Raw genomic sequence first — 12,030 nt, forward strand, 5'->3', positions numbered from 1 at the left:
TAATGGTTATTGATGATAATATTTATTGTGTTCAGCACTTATGATCTTTTTTCTCTATGTCTTTCTTCAAAGGACGACAAAGAAGACAACCCACTCTTGAAGTTCTTTTCTTCATCTCGTGCAATAGACATAATCACTGGGAAAGCCAGTCTTTCCAACAAGAGTATAACAAAATTGAAGGTACAGTAGTTTTCCCTGAAGCTGCCACTTTTAATTTTTTTACTCATTTTCTCTCTTTACTATTTCTAAAATCAATATTATTGTTATCTTTTATTTTTATACCATCTACATGTCTTTTGTCAAATAAACTTATTACATGAATTTGTAGTTTGTCCCTCACATTTCCCTTCCTCCCCATTTAATATAAAAATTTTTCCATTTCTTTCCATTTACCATTTTTTCTGTTTCTCTATTTTATCATTTCCAGTAATGTTCAAAGCTCTATTTCTGGAAAATGTCTACCTTTTCATTGTTTACATCCTTTGCTTTCACCAGATTTTCTTCCTTTGACCTAATCACTGTGTCTATTGTGATGTGGTAGTGGAAGTAGGAGCAGAGATGACATTTCAAAGATATCCTTGTTGGGAACTATGGCTCCAGGGCTAGGCAGAGCAGGTACAAATTCAAGTGACAGAATTGTGGAAGAGAATGGAATCAAAGAAGGAATAGGACCATGGCTCAGGGTGAAGAGGACATGATAGATCAAGCATGATAGAGGGAAATCAAAAGCTTTCAGTTCTTGCTGTGTTTCTGATTTCCTACCAAGAAAAATTATCCACAAATGGGAAATGTTATAAGAAAAATGGGTAACAGTTAAAATCGAAGACGAGCAACGAGGTGGTAAATGGGCTTTTCTCTTTCAGTTGAGAGCTAAAGTTAGCAAGTTTAAGTGCACCACATCCCAGGGTACCAAAAGAAGAGGTAGATGTGATTGCTGAGCAATTGTCACTTATCTTTTTAAAAAATCCTTACTTTCTGTCTTATAAGCAATCCTAGGTATTGATTCCAAGGCTGAAGGGTGGTAAGGAATTGACAAATGGGGTTAAATGACTTATCCAGGGTCATACAACTAGGAAGTGACTGAGACCAGATTTCAACCCAGGACCTATCTCCAGGCCTGGCTTTCAGCTCTTTTCAAAGATGAAGGAGACACACACTTCAGAACAGTAGATGGGCAAATGGCCATCAATTAGCTATTGATGAAGAATCATCATCCTTTACAAAAGGAAGTGATGATCACACAAACCTCTCATAGTTTCATCACAAACAGTACCAGATATATTCTTACTTTTTGCTTTGTGATTAATGGATGAAAGGAAGAGGAAGGAGTTTTTTTCTCCTCTCTCTTGTAGATTTTTGTTTATTTATTTGTTTTGCTGGAGCAACACGGTGGGAAGAGAGTTTAGCAATAGTAATGCTCGAGAAAAGACTATTAAACTATGTTTTACATGTATAGAACAGGGAAGGAAGTTGATTAGAAAGAAGAGGCAAGCAAGACAGTTTTGAAAGTAACATGTATGGAGTTGGAATGCAGATTAAAGTATAGTTCCTCATGTGAAAAATAGTAACATGTAAAATTATTACCCACTTTCTTTAAAAAAGCAAATATAATGAAGTGATCCATTTTTCCATATGCAGTCCTCTTTTTTGTGCTACTCTAAATGTGGAAATGCTTTTCTGATGTTTAAGTTAAGAATAAGAAAATGAATTTTTTTAAAAAATAAAGGAATGAAATGTATTATTTTTTCCTCAATAATATGAAAAATAATTTTTAACCTTTTTAAGGTCTGAGTCAAATTGTCACTCTCCCTTCCCCTGTCCCCTTTCTTCTCCCTGAGAAAGCAAGCAATCTGATTCTTCCATACTTTTTATGAGTCAAATGATGAGACAGAAGTGAGTATGGATGCCACATCATTGTGATTTCTTGTTCATGGACAAAGACCATTATAACGTGTGGTTTCTACCTGATATTATCACTAATTTTTCATTTTCTGTACATTAGTGTTTCTTCTTCACATATATACAGAAGGCTGTACACCTAGCCTGAGGTGAGGTCAAGCAGGGGGAAAAACCTGAACAGCATCAGAAAAATCCAGGAGAGACCCTTCTTAGTCTCCAGTGTACTCATCTCCACTGGGAAGAGTACTTAACCAAACCAGAGGATATTTTCCTTGTTGTCCCTATTCTGCTTCCATTGTGTTAATGATTGATGATAATATTTATTGTATTCAACATTTATGGTCTTTTTTTCTCTAGAAGGAGAAAGAAGAAAATCAACTCATTGAGATAGTTTCTTCAAAACCTGATATCATAATCGATGGAAAATCTCCTTCAAGAAAGAGTGTAACAATATGGGAGGTACAGTAGTTTTCCCTGAAGCTTCCAGTTTTAATTTATTACCCATCTTCTCTCTTTTCCATTTTTTAAATAAATATTATCTTTTATTTTTATATCATCTACATTTCTTTTATCAAATAAACATTTGTTTTTACATGAATTTTTAGTCTGTCCCTCAAATTTCCTTTCCTCCCCATTTTATATAAAATCTTTCCATTTCTTACCATTTACCATTCTTATCATTTCTTCCATTTCTTTATTTTATCATCTTATATTTCCCCATCATTTCCAGTAATGTTTAAAGTTGTGTTTCTGGAAAATATTACCTTTCAATTTTTTACATCCTATACTTTCACCAGATTTTCTTCTTTTGATTTGACCACTGTCTCTTTTCAGATATAATAGTGGAAGAGCGGAGATGACATTTCAAAAAAAAAAAAAAGATGTCCTTGAGAACAATTAGCTATCAATAAAGAATGAGTTAGAGAACATTTACAAAAGGAAGTGATGATCACAAAAAGTTCATATAGTTTCATTACAAACAGTACCAGATAAATACTTAATTTTTGTTTTGTGACTAACAGATGAAAGGAAGAGTAAGAGATTTTTTTCTCTCCTTTCCCTTGTAAGTTTTTTTTTTTTTTGCTGAAGCAACACAGTAGGAGAGCATAGCAATAGTAATGCCCAAGAAAACACCATCGAACCATGTTTTAAATACACAAAATAGTGAAATATTTTCAGAAAAAAAACAATGATCAAGCAGAACAGTTTTCAAAATGACATGTAATTATTATATAGATTTTTTTTAAGTAAATGGTATAAAGGTAGTGATTTGGTGGTTTTTATACAGTCCTTTTTTACATGCTATTATATATATCAAAATACTCTTCTTAAAGTTTAGAATAAGAAAATTAAATTGATTTTTTAATGCCAGAATGAAAAATTCTTCCATTGTTTTTGTCTTTAAATTTTGTTTGGATGTTTGCTCTTCCAACTCCATGTTCTTGTTTTCTGTTTCTACCGTTATTTTTATTAATCAAATGATAACACAGCAGTGAGTATAAATACCTCATCATCTTGGTTTCTTGTTCATGCCCAAAACCACTAAAACCAATGATTTGTATCTGAATCTTACCTTTAATTTTTCTTTTTTTTGTACATCAATGTCTTCTCTGCACAGGACCTACTGGCTCTATATGTAAGCTGAGGTAAGGCCAACCATAAGAAGTAAACTAAAGAGCCTAAAGAATATCCATTGGAGCCCTTTCTTGGTCTCTATCTCCACTAGAAAAAGTACTTTACCAAACCGTAGGATATTTTCCTTGTTTCTCCCATTCTCTTTCAATTGTATTAGCTATTAGGGTAATATTTATTGCCTTCAAAATTTATGGTCTTTTCTCTCTATGTCTCCTCAAAGGAGAAGAAAAAAGAAGGAAGCTCATCCACCAACATCTCTATGTCAAGAAGTGATGATAACATACTCGATGTCAAAACCACATCTTTAAGGATGTAAAAGAATTAGAGATATAGTAGTTTGCCCTAAAGCTTCCATTTTTAATTTATTACCCATCTCCTCTCTTCTATTTTAAAAATAAATATTATCTTTTGTTTTTATACATCTTCATTTCTTTTATAAAATAAACTTAATTGTTTTTATCTGAATTAACAATTTGTCCCTCCTACTTGCCTCCCTCTCCCTTAAATATATAACATTTTTCCATTTCTTATCCAATTTATTTTATCACCTTCTATTTTCCTATCATTTTCAGTTACATTTAAAATTATGTTTCTGAAAAATTCTTACCTTTCAATTTTTTACATAATATGCTTTCATCAGATTTTCTTCTTTTGATTTAACCACTGTTTCTATTCAGATGTGGCAGTAGAAGTGAGAGCAGAGACAACATTTCAATGATATCCTCCTTGAGAACCATGGCTCCAGGCCTTAGGTGATGAGGGTACAAATTCAAGTGACAGATTTGTAGAAAAGAATGAAACCAAAGAAAGAATAGAACCATTGCACAGGGTGGAGAGGACAAGGATCATGCATGATAGAAACCTGAACTTTTTAACTTTCATTTTGTTTCTTATTTCCTGTCAAGGCAAATTATCTATAAATGACACAAGGAAAATGGGTAATAGTTGAAATCCAAGAAAAGCAAACTGATGTTAAACATACTCTTGACTTTCAGTTGAGAGTTAGCAAGTCTAAATGAACCACATCCCAGGGTATATAGAAAGAGGCGGATGTGATTGTTGAGTTGTCATCAATTTTCTTTTTAAAAACTTAGAGAGATACAAATGATAGAAGAATAGATGGTCAAATGTCTATCAGTCACATAGTAGAATGGATAGAATGGCAAGCCTGGAGTTTGGAGAACCAACCAGCTCAAACCTAGCTTCAGATACTTCCTAGTTGTATGACCCTGAGCAAATAATTTAATCCTGATTGCCTAGCACTTGTCATTCTTCTGTCTTAGAACTGATACTGAAACAGAAGGTAAAGATTTAAGAAAAGTAAAATAAAATAAAATAAAATAAAATAAAATAAAGAATAACTTAATGAACATTTTCAAAAGGAAATGATCATACAGCTCACATAGTTTCATCACAGACAGTACTAGATAGATATTCCTAATTTTCTTTTTTGGACACAATTATAAGACTAATAGAGCAAAGGAAGTTTATAGGGAGCTTAACTTGATTTTTTGTGAATCATTTGACAATAATATTCTTGACAACAAGATGGGAGAGATGTGAGCTATTCAATAGACAGCTGTATGGATGACCAAACCTAAAGAACTTATAAATGGTTCTCTGTCATCTACTACAGATATCCTTACTAAATTACAGATTCATGTTTGGCTCTCTATTATGTAATATTTTTGTCAGTGAATTGTATAAAAGCATTGATTGCATACTAATTATATTTGAAGATAACACAACGTTAGAAAAGTGAGTTAACCTATTGGATGCCAGAATATGTGTTTGTGTGTGTGAGAGAGAAAGGGAGGAGAGGGAGAGGGAGAGGGAGGAAGGGGGAGGGAGAGAAAGAGGGAGGGAGAGAAAGAGGGAGAGGGGGATAGAATGAACATTTGGCCAAATCTACTAAGATCAAATTTCATGGAGATAAATTCAGTCTTAAGCTTGGCTACAAAAAATCAACTTTACAGGATAGAAGAAAAACTAGTTGGAAATTAGTCTGAAAAGTGATTTGAAACTTTCATTTTATGAGTAGCTCAATTAAATACCTCAATATTTAACCTACTGCAGAAGCAGGAACCTAAATGTCCCAATGTACCTAATTTTTAAAGGGTCCATACTGTATATTAGTGGATTGTTGCTTCCCTTTCTAATTGCTTATGTCATCCTTTGAATAATGCACTGTTTTCCAACATTCTAAGCTAACTTCATTGATCATAGAAATGACTTTTTCCCCTTTTGAAAATCAGTATATTTGCTTCTTTGCAGACCTTTGACTCACTCACTTCCTATACACTATAATCATTCATATATCACCAATAATGTATCATTAATAATCTACACTAATTCATTAAATGCCATGGGATATGATGACTTGATTTGGTGGAGGGAAGATGAGGTAATTCTGACTATTTCCTAATGTATCCTGACCTTCTTTTTTCCTTTTTATAAAACAGAAACCTTTGCCTTTTGTCTTAGAATAGATACTAAATATCAGTTCCAAGGAAGAGGAATGATAATATATAGGCAATTGGGGTTAAATGACTTGTCCAAACTCATACAGCTACGTATCTTGACTTGTAACCTTGTGCTGTTTTGTTCAATTCATACCAATTCAAAAATCATTATTCAAAAGAAACTGATTAGGTTTGATGTTTTAGGGAGCAGAAAGAATTATCCATTACCATCTATCTCTGAATAATAGCAATAAAAATAATAACCAACTTCTATAAAGCACTTTAAAGTTTAAAGTGCTATACATATATTGTCTCATTTGTTGTATTCCAACAACCATGTGATATAGGTGTAATAATTGTCCCCATTTTACAAATGAAGAAACTTAAGAAGAGGGTAGTTAAGTGACTTCTGCAGTATACACATAAGGTCAGTATATGAAGTAGGTCCTTCCTGTCTTCATCTGAAATTCTATATAATATAACTCCAAGAATCTCAAACTATAGTCCTACTTCTTCCTTGATCTCCCTCTAGCCTACTTCCAAAATTAAACTGTGTTTGAGTCAAAACTCCATTTAGAGGGGGCAGCTGGGTAGCTCAGTGGATTGAGAGCCAGGCCTAGAGACGGGAGGTCCTAGGTTCAAAACTGGCCTCAGACACTTACTTCTTAGCTGTGTGACCCTGGGCAAGTCACTTGACCTCCATTGCCTACCCTTACCACTCTTCTGCCTGGGAGCCAATACACAGTATTGACTCCAAGATGGAAGGTAAGGGTTTTAAAAAAAACTCCATTTGGAGATTTAAAAATATCTCCAAACTTCAGATTTACATAGACAAGGTAAGAAAAATTATTTTCCTTCAGTATCAGCCTCAAAATTATTGCCAAATCCTGTTACTTCATCTTTTATCTCAAACTCTCTAAGTGCTCATACTGTAGAAATGCCTCCCTGGAAACCATGAAAACTAAAATAGAGTAAAAAAAAAAAATCAATGAATCCATGAGACAAAAAGAAATATGAGGGGAAAATCAAAGATTGAAAATATAGAAGAAAATATGCTTTTAATTGACTTTTAAAAACAGGTCAAAGATGGATAATGTGACTCCTAAAAACATGATTTTAAAAAGCCTGGAAACTTACTAAATTTTTTTAAAGTCCAAAAATAAAAATAACTCAGATCTATTAGGAACAGGTAGCACAATGAATATAATACCAGACCTGGAGTCAGAATGACTTGCATTCACTTCTAGCCTCAAATGCTTGCCAGCTAAATGGAGCTGGGCAAGTCACTTAACATTTGTCTATTGTAGTTTCCTCATCTATAAAATGGATATAATAATAGCACCTGCCTCTCAGAGGTGTTATAGAGGAAAGATAAAAAAGAAAATATTTGTAAAGTCTCTTATAAACCTTAAAGCACTATATATTTATATGAAAATTTTAAAATGATAACATTCCCCTTCTGAAAGTATCCCCAAAAGAAAATGTCCTAATAATGTTATAGCCAAAATCCAGAATTTTTACATTAAAGAAAAAGTACTGCAAACAACCAGAAAGAAGTGATTCAGGTACTGGGATATCCTTATTAAGAAGCATTCAAAATATGGAAACTTCTACCACAAAAACAGGAGATTCTGAAATACTGTATTCCAAAAAGCAGAAGATATAGGCATATAAACAAAAATACATTCCATGAAAAGCTGAACTTATTTCAGGGGGAAATGGAACAAAGGACTTTCAAGGATTTTTTGATGAAAATGCCAAACCTAAGTAAAAACTTTGAAATATAAACACAAGAGTTAAGAGAAACCAGGAAGAGTAAATTTATTTGAGTAATAAGAATGGGCTGTATAATGAAGTTCTGCTAACATTCTAATATGGGATGAAGAAACAAATCCTTCAGAACCTCATTATCATGAAAATGTGTTGAGAAAGTAAAAAAAAATCAAAAGATCTAGTAATGGATAGATGCTGTTTGGGGATAGGAGTAGGGGGAAAGTGGGAGAAAGAAAAGAAAATCAAAAGGAATCAATTAGTAAAGAAAGGAGGAAGAAGGAATAAAACCTCCTACATCTCATCATTAGTGATGAGTGAAAAGAAAAGCATAAAAGCATGGAGGAAAGGATGGGCAGATCAGATGTCAATTGATCCTTATTATCTAAGACAAAAAATTGGAGGTAGACACCAAAATAATCAAGGATAAATGGATAGGTAGGTAGGTAGGTAGGTAGATAGATAGATAGATAGATAGATAGATAGATAGATAGATAGATAGATAGATAGAACTCAAAGGGGAAAAAGGGGGGGAAGATGGATTATAAATGAAGAGGATAATGGCAGGAAAGGAAACAATTGCAGGCAAAATTAATTTTCTGATCCTAAAGGAGAATTAAAATGAAAAATAAAAAACAGAGAACCAGAGAATTAGAGTCTAAAGCAATGGTTCCCAAACTTTTTTGGCCTACTGCTCCCTTTCCAGAAAAAATATTACTTAGCCCCCTGGAAATTAATTTTTAAAAAATTTTAATAGCAATTAACAGGAAAGATAAATGCACCTGTGGCCATCACTGCCTCCCTGGATTGCTGCAGCACCCACCAGGGGGCGATGGCGCCCACTTTGGGAATCACTGGTCTAAGGGGAAACCTGACCTTTTGGAAATAGCTTAAAGGATTGTGTTACATGAACACAATGGGATTACCCTATAAAATGCTGAAGGATATTATTTCAGAGCCCTAAGTATTTGAACTGACAGAATGAAATGAGCAGGAACAAGAAGGATAGCCCCAAAGGAAAAACAAAATTTTGAAGAGTCGGTGACCAATTGTTTCCTGAGGACCTGTAATACAGTATGCTACCCCTCTTTTAGAGAGATAATGGACTCAATGCAGGACAAGACATACATTTTGAGGGCATGGCCATTGTGTGGGTTCATTTTGCTTAACTATTTTTATTGTTACAAAAGGTTTTTCCTCTCCTTTCTCTTGGAGATAGAACAACATGGTATAAAGAGAGGTTAATAGTAGCAATATCCCACCCCAAAGACCATTAAACCATGTTTTTAATACATAAAATAGTGAAGGAAGTTCAAAAGGAAGAAAAGGTCAGCAGGACAGTTTTGAAAGTAATATATAATGGAGAGATGAAGAGAAGAAAAGAATAATACATACAATGATTACATTTTTAAAATAACAGCCACAAAATTAAGAGAAAAAAACATCCATGTAAAACAAATCCAAAGGGAACTCAAAAGCAGAGGTTGTTTACATTAGCATACATATATAATTTACATATTTTTAATTGTGAACATTTGTGGTTTTGCACATAATATTTTGTGCATATTTAGTTAAGTTTTTTGTTTATACTGTTTGTTACTAAGTATATAATATAAAATTTTTTAATTAAAAAAAGTAATATACATATATACATACATATAAATATACATATAAATATATATATGTATGTGTATATATATATATATATATATATATTTAAGGCAAGTGTGGGGCAGCTAGGTGGTTCAATGGACACAGAAAGGCCTAGAGATGGGAGGTCCTGGATTCAATCTGGCCTCAGATACTTTCCAGCTATGTGACCCTGGGCAAGTCACTTAATCTCACTTGCTTGGCCCTTACCACACTTCTGCCTTGGAACCACTATATAGCATTGATTCTAAGACTGAGGTTAAGGGTTTAGAAAAAAAGCAAGTGGTATGAGGTAGAGATTAATGGTTTATTATGCAGTCTTTTATGTTTATTTATTTTCTCTTAAATTCTGAATTTTTAAAATTAAGTTCGTTTTTAATTGAATGAAAAATTCTTTAATGTTTTCTCTTCCAATTTTGCTCTGATATTTGTTCTTTTACCTCCATATTCCTGTTTTTTGTTTCTACTATTCTTTTTTTATGAACTAAATTATGACAGAAGTGAGTATAGATACAACATTATCTTAATTTGCTACTCATGGCCAAAGCCATTTGTTAAATTAAAATCAGTGGTTTGTATATGATCCTAGCTCTCATTTTTCTTTTTTTTAATTTTGTCTTATAGTTTCCTGATATGTTATGGAGTCATTAGCTTCCATTTGCTCTATTCTAATTTTATGGAGTGATTTTCTTCCTTGAGCTTTTGTGCTTATTTTTTCATTTGGCCCATTATAGTCTTTAGGAAGTTATTTTCTTCAGTGTTTTTTGCCTCTCCATTTGGCCCATTCTAGTCTTTAAGAAGTTGTTTCCATTTGACCCATTCTAGTCTTTATGGAGTTGTTGTCTTCAGATTGGGGAGTGGGGCTTCATTTTCATTTGGCATCTTTCTATCATTTCTTTTATTATTTGATTTTTTAAATCTTTTTTCAAATTCTTCCAAAAGGCCTTTTAGGACCTGACATCCTTTCTATTCTCCTTTAAGGTTTCACATGTTTCCTTTATGCCATTTTGTCCTCTTCTGGGTTTATATTTTGATCTTCCTATCACTAAAGTAACTTTTAAGGTTAGGTTTTTTTCTTTAAATTTTGTTAGTTTTTCTAGTTATTTCCCCCCTCATTTTATCTATCTGTTGAGGTTTTGTTCTGCTCCTGGGATGAGAGGAGCACTATTTCAAGCTTGCATTATAGCCTTCTCTGGGGATTAGGGTAGGTCTGGCTATCTTTGGGTCCTTCAGTGTGTACTTCCAAGAGGTAGACCACCTGGCTTCTTCTGGGGGGCTTGCAGCATATTTTCCAGCTAAATTCGGCTCCCCCTGCTTTTGGTTTTCCTGTTGTCTCCTATTTTAGGCTATTCCCCCACTCTGCCTTTTCATTACTTCAGGCCACATGGAATCAGGTAAAGCTAGTATTGGTCTGCTCCTCTACTCTGCCATCTTATGACCTCAGACTGCTTGGCAACATTTCTCCTCCTCCACCAGTTTTGTTGCCTCAGGTCATTTGGCAACTCCTAGAGCCATTCTCCAATCTACCTTTTTGACATTCCATGCCACATGAAAGCAGGTAGGGCTGGTTTGAGCTGCTCCCTTCTGCTGGTTTCATTGTGTTGAGCCCTGTAAGGCTGCTACTGGCTTTGAAATTTCCTTGCCTTGGGCCTCCATAGGGCTGGTCTTGGATTTCTCCTCATCAACGGTTACATTTTCTCAGACTGTTTGAGTTGTGTGATGACAGTGTGTGCTCTACAACCTCCTCCCAGTGTGTGTTCTGCAAGCTCCATTTGATGTGGCACTCACTGGACTACTCTCCCCTCTTACCTCAGTGAGATGTGTCCATCTGTCTTCCCTTTTTTTTGAGGCATTTTATTTTCTTTTTTTATATATTTGGAGGGTATGGGCAAGCTAAGCATCCCTTATCCCACCATCTTATGTCCCACTACTTATCTCTTAACATTTTTCACATTTGTACATCAGTTTTTCTTCTTCTCATGACCTATAGTCTCTGTGTATAAACGGAGGTGAGATATGAAACATGGGAAGTAGCCTAAAAATATACAGGAAAATTTTGTTCTCTAGTGGACCAATTGCCACTGAGTAAAGTGCTTTACCAAACCATAGAATATTTTCCTTGTTGTTTGCATATTCTTTCAGCTGTATTGGCTACTAATGATAAATAACATTTGTTATGTTCAGTATTTATTTGTTTCTTTTTCTCTGTCTCTCCTCAAAGGAAATATATAGTACAGTACAGTAGACAGGCAAATGCTTATCAACCATCTGTCAGCAAAGAATTTGTCAGTGAATATTTACAAAAAGAAGTCACGTTCACACAGAGCTCACATAGTTTCATCAACAAAAGTGCCAAACAGATCATCTTAATTTTATTTTACTAAAATGATTGTTAGACTAATAGATCAAAAGAAGTTTACGTATGATTTCATTTTATTTTAGCAAGTAGTTTTAACATTGATATTCTTGACAACAAAATGGAAGAAATATAAGCCAACAGCCAACCATGTGAACAACCAAATCTAAAGAATCCATAAATGATTTTACCCCATTTGGTTACAGATGTCCCTAGTAAACCATAGATCTATATTTGGCCCTCTATACTTAATTTTTC

At 33.9% G+C, this 12,030-nt stretch overlaps 1 protein-coding gene across 1 annotated transcript in view; it reads left to right on the plus strand.

Annotated features, from left to right (window-relative positions):
* Positions 1–12,030, plus strand: part of DGKG (diacylglycerol kinase gamma) — a 250,772-nt gene that overhangs the window by 59,349 nt on the left and 179,393 nt on the right. The window lies entirely within an intron of this gene.

Source organism: Gracilinanus agilis, chromosome 4, assembly GCF_016433145.1.
Source record: "Gracilinanus agilis isolate LMUSP501 chromosome 4, AgileGrace, whole genome shotgun sequence".
NCBI lineage: Eukaryota > Metazoa > Chordata > Mammalia > Didelphimorphia > Didelphidae > Gracilinanus > Gracilinanus agilis.